This window comes from Nansenia antarctica (genome assembly GCF_963989245.1).
Source record: "Nansenia antarctica genome assembly, chromosome: 2".
Lineage (NCBI taxonomy): Eukaryota > Metazoa > Chordata > Actinopteri > Argentiniformes > Microstomatidae > Nansenia > Nansenia antarctica.
The window spans coordinates 23,726,416-23,736,415 of record NC_137675.1 but is presented as its reverse complement, the minus strand read 5'-3'; the positions used below and the strand labels follow the sequence as shown (position 1 = coordinate 23,736,415).

The 10,000-nt window shown below is 43.0% G+C and overlaps 1 protein-coding gene across 1 annotated transcript in view; it reads right to left on the bottom strand.

The window, feature by feature from the left end:
* Positions 1–10,000, bottom strand: part of LOC308149985 (nuclear factor 1 X-type-like) — a gene marked incomplete at both ends in the record, with an annotated part of 36,343 nt that overhangs the window by 3,456 nt on the left and 22,887 nt on the right. The window lies entirely within an intron of this gene.

The window sequence follows — 10,000 nt, the reverse complement described above, 5'->3', positions numbered from 1 at the left end:
GAGAGAGAGAGAGAGAGAGAGAGAGAGAGAGAGACAGGCTGCACTCTCAATCCGACACACAGATATTACTCTTACAAACACATAACAACATTGCTGATCGCTAAGGGAATGAGAATGAGAGGTAAACGATGTGATATTTCTAAAGTGTACAGAATGGAACAAACGTTTTTGCTCAGAAGCCCTACATTTCAGTCAGTTCAGCAACATACAGTAAATTAACATGCAAATAACAGGCTTGGAATAAAATGAGGCTAAGATCTTTCTAGAAGCACTTTTAACTAAAGGTTATCTGAAAACGCAGAGAGGCACTTTTGCATTATCTTTTCATTCATGCAAAACAGATGATGGCATACCAACACAAGCGCTGACACTGCCATCAGAAATACCATAACACCTGGCAAATCTCTTATCTCTCACAATAACCAAAACCTCAAATTCCAACCAGAAACATCTCCATCACCGGTCCTTATTAAAATCAAACATATAAAAATGTTTTGCATCTGCTTCAAGAATGAAATTCAATTAATAAAAAAATAAACACTATCACGAAACAAACACAGGAGGAAAAATAGAAACATTTAGGTTTGTAGTTACCATTTTGCTCTCTCATCATAAATTCACCCCACCGATTGCAAAGAAAGCAAAACAAATCAAAACAAATGGAGAAATCGGATAAAATCGGCAAAAAATACAAATTAAGCAAGGGGGAAAGGCGGACAAAATTGTCCAATAAAAACGAATGAAAACCAAAACAGTAGGAGAAGCTGTGCCAGTGGTGTAATACCAGCACAGGAACACAGGAGGTAGTGTATCAGGAGCTGCAGAAAGAGGTGTTCAAGAACACAACAGAGAAAGACAGTAGAGGAAAGTTTAAAAAAAAATATTTTAACCATGCAAAGAAATAGAATGAAATAAAAACAAACGATGCGATCTGTACATTTTGTAAAAAAAATAAAAATAAAAAAGAAATGATTTCTTTTAAAGAAAAAAGAAAAGCTTCTTTGTTCAGTTGCAAAAAAAGAAAGAAAAAAAAATCTCGATAAAAGACGCAAATGCTTGGCAAAGCAGTAGCGTGGTATTGGTTCAGATCTGTAGGCTCTGCATAAGACTCACAGAGAATGTGAGAGAGTCGGACAAGAGAGGGGGGGGTGGGGGGGGGAGGTTGGAGGGGGGGGTTGCGTTGCGGACAGAGGAGAAGAAAAAAAACAAAAACAAGAGGACCGAATCAATGTTGGAAGAGTGTTGTACGACCGCTGGCAAACCCGAGTGCAGCTTCTTTTTTCCCCCCTTTCTCTCCAACTCTGTCTCTCTCTTTCTCTCTCTTCCTCTCCACTTTCCTTCCCTAACCATTGACTGAGTCTGTGCCAGCGCACAGAGGGCCCACCTATTTGGCACCGACACTCAAACGGGCCAGCCAATACGCACGCTCCGAGCACTGAAAGGGAGGGAAGAGAGGGATGGCAGAGGGAGGGAGGAGGGGTGTGTGTGTGTGTGGGGGGGGGGGGGGTTGGTGGCTGGTAGTGGAGAGAGAGAGTGAGAGATAAAGAGCGAGGGAGTGAGGGAAGGGAGGGAGGGGAGGGAGGGAGGGAGGGAGGGAGGGAGGGAGGGGGGATTGTGTGTGGCTCAGGCAGCAGTCACGTCATTAGCCAAATAGACAAGTTCCAATCTAGTACGAAGGCAAAGTCCAGAGGATATTAATTTTACATGCACCAATCCAGACAGCCCCCGCCCCCTGACCCCCCTCCTCTCCGCCCCCCCCCCCCCACCTATCCCGCCCCCGTCACCAACATGGTCACCACCATCTCATCAAACCAGCACGCTCTCTCCCTCCCACAACGCACCCCTCCCCCCCCTGTGCCAGCCAGCCCCCCTCCCTCCCCTTCCCCCCCCTCCCCTCTCTCTCTCTCTCTCTCTCTCTCTCTCTCTCTCTCTCCACTTGCGTTACACCACCACCTTGGCACGGGATGGCATGAGAAAACACAGTCCCAAAATCCCACTAGACCCTCAGACCAGCAGCTGCTCCTGGATCTGCCACACAAACAAAGAGAGGGGGGGAAAGAGAAGAACCCATCGCCATCGCCCCCCCCCTCCCCGTCCCTCCGTCCCTCCATCCCACCCACCCCCCTCCCCAAAAAAACAAACATCCCAAAACATGCTCTCCTGTTTCAAAATGCACCCTTCAAATCCAAACCGGCCCCCCCTTTCTCACCGCTTGACAACACAGACACTAAAAGTTTCTGTTACAAATTTAGAGAGCATTCCACCGCATGAGTGAGAGAGGATTGAATGGACAATGGGAACATTTGCGGAGTAAAGGAGGAATGGAGGAGATTTCTTGTAAACGTAGATCCATGTCATACTTTTCACGACAGCAAGACGATAGGGTTCCTGAAAGCCTCCCTTCCATCACCGCAAGCCCGCAAAGGTATCTGAACTCTGTGCATCAGAGAAATACACATTGATTTTCTTAGCCTTAAGAAGAAAATAAATATTGCAGTTTGCATAGAAACATGTACAACCACTGATTCAGTGCAACACGTATGTACATGTATGTCTGTCTACACAGGGTGTAAAATACGCATCATGTAAACAAACGTCACACGCTTTGACCTACAGGACTGTGACACAGGGATACTCCCTGGCTGCCATCTTCTCCTGTTCTCATTGGCTGACCCCAGCGAGTGACCTCAGCAGGAAGGAGTGTGAGCCTACTGCTCAACCCGACAAATGCACAGGAAATAAAGGATGTTCTCTACATCTGGGGATTAACCAGGGGTCTGTTTAATATACAGAGAAAAACATTATTTTTTTAAAGTTAGTTTTTCTGAGTGGGGCAGTCCCACTCATATTTTTCATTTTTATTGACAGTACAGTATAGATTATGAAAGGAAGGATGGGTGAGAGAGAGAGGAGGGATGACATGCAGGATATGTCCCCGGCCGGAATCGAACCGGGGACCCTGCGGTTACATGGTCGACGCTTAACCCGCTACGCCACCTAAGTGCCCCAAGAAAAACATATCTATAAGATAAGAGGATAATGATATTAGAGACATTTCTTTTTTTTTTATTATAATACTCATAGTGAGAGATTAATTCAAATACTCCGGACAATATCATTCTACCATAATATAATTATTTGTATAAATTAAAACAACACATTTAGGAATTCAAATTCTCAAAATTAGGAGAAATGAACTCAACATTGGCCAAATTACAGTAATACGGAAACGTTGTCAAAACCCGAGCCGAAATCATGTAGCGGCCTAGGATCCCCTGGCAAAGAAACGGCCCTATTTGATTCTATATTCCAGCACCCGCTGAGTGAAGTCTGCTCTCTGAACAGCCTACAAAGTCCAGAATCCTCTGGTTCTCTCCCAGGGTCACCAGAACTAGCCCGTCTTGGTCTCTCTGGTCGTGTTTCAGTAGCCACACTAGCATGGCACTTAGAATGCATGGCCAATACTCTGCTTCATACTATGTAGTAACACTAGTGTGGCTATGGGAACCTAGTCTTCCGCCGTCTCTCCCAGACAGAAAGGCCGCGGCCCGCCTGGAGCTGTTGAGGAGTGGGAAGCGAGAGCCCAAAAAGGGCCTGGCAACCGATCGCACTTGGTAATACACGCTCGCCATCCGCCCGCCCGCCCGCATGCCCACCCCTGCCCGCAACAAAATGTGGGAAGGAGGGTATAGGGTGAGGAAAATTGTGGGCAAAACAAGATGAGGAAATAGAATTAGAGGAAAGTGTGTGTGTGTGTGTGGGTTGTAATGTCTGAGGTGGGGCTCGGTCCAACCGTGGTTTAGAATCTGAGGCCGGCAACCGTTTCTGTTTATTAATGTTAGGCAATGCAGAGAAGTGACAGCTTGACTGCAGAACGAGCTCTGTCACAACCACTGTACTATACAGGCCGAGCACGTCCTGAATACTACCCTGCAACCAAACTGAATATCAAACATGGAAAAACATATCCATTTTTTAAATGCATAACAGCATTTTTTTTTTTTTTTTTTACATTGTACTATTCATGCAAAATATGTAACAATAACATGCTGCGCAATACCTCAGTTATTAACCAAAGTAAGCAAGCTCAACTTGAATGTTGTAAATTACTGTACAGCTCAACTTGAATGTTGTAAATTACTGTACAGCTGTACAACACACGCTGCCTCAGGAAGGCCTCCAAGATCTCCAGAGACCCATCCCACCCTGGGTACGAACACTTTGCTCGGCTGCCCTCGAACAGGCGGTTCAGGACCATGTTCGCAAGGACAAACAGACTGAAGCTCAGCTTCTACCCCAGGGCCATTCAGGCCCTGAACACAGCAAAGACCTAGGTTCTAGGCCCTGGACAATCTAGACAATTTGATGGCAGCTACTAGATTGAAATCAAGTGCAATACTGAAACACAACTGTGAACATTTCAAACCTGCAAACTGCGACACTTTAAATGAATGTGCAATAACACTATGTGCAATATGACAACCCTAGGGTACATAAGGTTCAGAGAATAGGAAATGTTAGAATAGGTATAGCATAGCATAGAGTACAGCACAGTGTTTTATTTGTATAGTATAGTATAGTGGATAGTGTACATAGCCTTTATTTATGTAAACCAGCTCTTTTCCCTTCTAGTTTTTATTGTGGTTTTTTTCCTAGCACCAGTGGAGCCCCCCCTCCCCAAATTTCGTTGTTTGGTACCTGTACTATATCAATGACAATAAAGACCATTCATTCATTCATTCATCCAATGCTTCAAAAGCCACACATTTGACAGATTCGTCAGTTTATATAGCCTAGCCTACCCACGCTTCAGTTATCCATAAACAACAAATAAAATGCCCCATAGGCTATTCTCAGAAAGGCCGACGCACAGTTTGCAAAGATACAAAGATTTGTATTATTGTGGCCAGAACATGAGTCTATGGCACCCCACCGTTTAATATGGACAATTCTCTTTCTCTCTTTTTTTTTTCAAAATGTATTTCATAGTCCACATTGTATTTGCCCAATACTCAGCCGGCGGTGGTATTGCCGCCTCGTGCCATCAGCGCCGTGCCGGGGGCCGGCTGCCCGCCGTATAGGTAGGCCTATCTCGCTCTTTTCTGCGGTATTTTTTAAGAACTCATCTTATCTCTGCGTGACACCCTCTCTTTCTAAAACGGTGACCTTTGTTCAGGTCGGCAGCAAGACAGGCTCCTTGGTCGCCGCTTTCGTTTATCAACAAATGAGAGAGAGAGAGAGAGAGAGAGAGAGAGAGAGAGAGAGAGAGAGAGAGAGAGAGAGAGAGAGAGAGAGAGAGAGAGAGAGAGAGAGAGAGAGAGAGAGAGAGAGAGAGAGAGAGAGAGAGAGAGAGAGAGAGAGAGAGAGAGAGAGAGAGAGAGAGAGAGAGAGAGAGAGAGAGAGAGAGAGAGAGAGAGAAGAAGACAGGGGCAAAGCAGTTAGGTTTAAGAAGGAACAGCGGGAAAATACTTGGAATCGTATAGTGCATAAAAACAACTGCCAAAAATACAGACAAAGGAAAATAATGATAGGGAGAACGTTTACCCGAGCGTGCAGGTTCGAGCCACACTGTTCATTGTTGCACTTTTTTTACCCAAACGTTTTATATAACCATTATCTCGCCGTGAAATATTTGTAGCATATTTGTAGCACATATTTGTAGCACCAACCATGGGTGTTGACATCGTCAGCAGGCCACGCGCTGCTTCAGACAAACGCGGTTCAAGTCGGAGAGAAAGGCCCGACATTCGATAGTCTACTGAAGACAACAATGTCTCTTATACAACAGTTAGTTCCGACCAAGTAATTTGATTGGACAAGAGGCATTCCATGAGTTACGAGATACAGTATAACAGCACTGGGACTTTTAACTAGATGTATCACTCCGCCGCACAGGTGTTCTAAATGACCGTTAATTAGACTACATTGTAGAGCGGACCTGCGCCATCGTACTGCTGTTCTTTATATTGGTATTGAAGTAGGCTATACATTAAATGTACAAAACTCAATTCTGTTCCTGTGAAATTCATGAAAGGCATAGGCCTAAGTGTCAAGATTTTTAATAGGCCCTTTTAATAGGCAAATAAGAATATTAGGCAATGGACATAGAAAATGAGCAAACAGGCCCATCTATTCAATAGGAAGCACAAACCTATACTTTTAAATAAACCGTACAGAGAACGAGTCAAATAAACCACTTTTCAATTGATAGCATGCATTCAAGTATATCTTCTTCATCTTAAAAGGTGCACGTAGCCTACCTGGAAAATGCCAAGATTTACAACAAGCTGAAAAATAAAAATATAAACCTTGCCGAGGGGGAAAATAATTCCTTGCTGTGGGGACCAGTAAATAATAAGCTCTTCCAGACAAGTGTTTTTTTTGCTATATATCCGCCCCCTTCTCTGTTACTTTTGCACGACAGCAATTCTGACTTCTCTCTCCTGTCTTGTTCTATTTCACATATCGTCTGGTAAAATAGGCAGCGCTTCTTCTCACTAAAAACAGGTCCAAGTGGAATCTCCGCGTTATCGACAGGCGCGAGGCTCAAGCAGCACACACACTCACACACGCTCACACACACACACACACACACGCACACACTAGCCAAATAGGTCAGCCTCTGTGGGCCAATTTCTCACACAAGAAAATGTAACATTTACTCCTCTAAACGTAGCCAATGTTGTGTGTTTTATATGTAAAGCCAGTGTTACTGCTGAAGAATTTACACAAGTCTGTGGTACTCAGAATGAACCCTCTCCATATCAAAGAGATGTGCCGTTAGGTGGCTTATCTCCCAAAAACAAAATCCATCCACAAATAACATCACACGTTTTGTCAATTAGAGAACAACTAAATAAATGGTAGACTTTCCTTAGGGATTCAGAAGGCTAACTAGGCTTGGACAGAATGACAGAATGACAACCCCTACTTCACAAATAGGCCAAGAGAGAGCTCACCTCCAGTTAACCACAGAAACAGAATTTAATTTCAACTAGTTTCAAAGCACATGACTTGGATGATGTTCATTCATGCAAGTTGTGAGTCACTGACATATTTGGCCATTGTTCTTCTATGATCTTTAAACAAGTAAGGACGCACCTGATATTATCAAAAGAATTCCACAATCAACAAAAATCCACCGGCGTGCCACACCTTGATATAATCCAATAAATCATTGAATCACCTTTTTTAATAAAAAGTAAAAGACATGCCTAATTCAAACAAAAATAATTGATATGCAATTTCAAACAACATCTTTAGGCTATATGGAGACCACTAACGCAAGTCAGAAGCAGCATCAGTTGGACATCATTTCGTTCAAATGCTTTGATATTGCCCTTCTCCCATTGTAATTATCATGCTTATCAAATCGTTTGATTTCCGTGCACCGGTTGAACAGCTAAACGTGCCCACTATCCATGAAAAGTTGGCCTAATGTTTGCAAGTTTGTAGGTTACATGGAAAAAAAGTCTGGCTCCAAGCTTCTTTGAAGAAAAAATAATTAGCCTAAACTAAACTGTTTTGACATATGATAGTAATTTCAGTAAAATACACAAGAGCATTAAACAATTCCAATTTGTCTAAAAAGGGTTGTCTAACTCTAACCCTAACTAAATATGTTTCTTTTTTTCTCTTAAGAATAGAACAACCAAGAATAATTTCACACAATCTCTTTACTGGGTTAGGTTTAGAGATTGGTAAACCAATGGAAATGTTTGGTTTGATTTTAAATCAAGAATGCAGGCCTAAAATGTTTTGATGTTTAAAAAAACAAAAAATCATTCAAATTGTTTATTCAATGCAGTGACTTGAAAAGGGTTAATTGAGGTAAAATTATGTTGAAAATATGTTTATAATCAATTTAAAATTAAATTAATATTATTTCAGTATATTTTCAATAATAAAGGACAAACTTTAGATTATTATTACTATTAGCATAATGATAATATGATTATCATTATGACTATAATAATTTTGTATCATTAAAGTGAGAGCAAAATGTACTCTTAATGAGTGAGCTGTTTTAAATTCACACAATTTCGCATTTTGAGTCCAATTCATATAACAGAAAATGTGTATAATTACCTTGCTAATATGGGAATTATTTCCTCAGACATGTCTGCTCTTATTAGAAAAGTCAGTCTACAGTAAGAGAAAAAAAAACTCACAAGAAACAGCTAGAAAACAGTTTCAACATTGTTTCTTTATGTTTCAAAACCCTTTCACATTATTACCATTTGCCAAATGTCTCAACCCACATATGAATTAGGATCCATTTCCACAGGACCTTCAACAGAGGCAGGCCTAGGCCCACCTTCATCCGGCATAAAATGGGATCCAATTCACCTGACAGCGAGTCACACCCTATCTTAGACAAGATAATTATTCCTGTGATGCTAAATATGTGCAAATCACTCTGAGGGCTCTAGGTTGTCAGAGGAAATTAAATTAGCCTGGATATGTGTTTTGGAACGCATGACTTCATCCGACCTTTTGAACCTCTTGATTTAAATCAGGACGCCCCAGTGACAGGTAGGTATAGCGGTGTGTACTGGGAGCTGCTGCACGCATGCTTGTGATCTCATAAAACCAGAGAACCAGAGAAGAGCAGCGGTCTGTCCGGCCGACGTGTCATGGCTGGAATTCACGAACGACACGGAGGACAACTCTGACATCTGCTCTGTAAAATCACATATTGACAGGGAGCAATGATGTAAGGGAAAGAGTGCATGAGATTTGAGCTATTTTCCTGGCGTGGGTGTGTGTGTGTGAGTGTGGGTGTGGGTGTGGGTGTGTGTGTGTGTGTGTGTGTGTGTGTGTGTGTGTGTGTGTGTGTGTGTGTGTGTGTAGGCACGCGTGCGTGTGCGTGTGTGTGTGCGTTTGCTGCTCTGTTTGCTAGTTTCTAGGAAGTTCTGGATGGTGGGATTGGTGTGAGGTTTTCTAAAAGCGATTGTGCTTTGCATAAAAATCCTTCCTATAAAAACCGTAACCACACGTTTGCTGCTTAACTTTGCACAAAACAGCGTTTCTGCATTCATATGCAGCATGCTGCCATTTTAGGCTGCTCTGTGTAAAAAAGGGAGAAAAAAAAGTCTCCTGGTTTCAGCCAAGTTTCCATGTTTTCTTCCCACGAGGGGCGCAGGAAAGGCAAGGTGCACAGGACAGGACCAGCCAGGATCCCAGAACACCCACTGCTCTTAAACATGGATGGTTCTGCACCCAGGGTGTGTTATGCTTTTAAACTAGTAAAGTCAATCTTAAGTCAAAACTAAGTGAACACGTAAAATATAAAGTCAGTGTCAAGAAACACTCTCTCTCTGTCTGTCTCTCTCACACACACACATCATGAAACTAAAGCGCATGCAGGCAGGCATCTTTCTCTCCTTCCCCCCCCCCCCCCACTCTTTCCTTAATACACATCCGTTAAATAATCTCCACCAGCTTCATTCATGGAGTAAACGGGGAGGCCATTTTGGTGCCACTCGAACCGACCGACACAATCGCTTTCTGTTCTGCCCATAAACTGTTCTTCTTCCCGAAGAAAAGAGAGAGAAAAAAAATGAACAGGCTCTCTCTTCTCCTATAGAGAGGCAGATTGATGTTCTACATGCGTTGGTGCGTCGTTTATAATTATCCCTGTTTACACTCGGACGCGCGTTACTATGTGTGAAAGTCTGGAAGCCATTTGTGCCAAAGGCCTGAGAGTGCTGTAAGGAACCCCAGAGACCGCTCCGACAGTCAGTCAGGACCAGGCCCGCAGCCCTGCTTCAGCTAGAGACTACATATGTGACAGCAGCTGGTGAAAGGCGGGAGCAAGTCAGCAACCCATCAAATGTTGATGTCTGAACTCTTATTCTGAAAAAAGCGAAACAAATGTCTGAATAACAAAGAAGTCTGAACATTTGGTCGGTTGCCGACTTGTTCCCACTTTCACCAGCTGCTGTCGCATATACCAGAATAACCTCCCTGCTGTAGGCCTAAACAAACAGACCTCCTT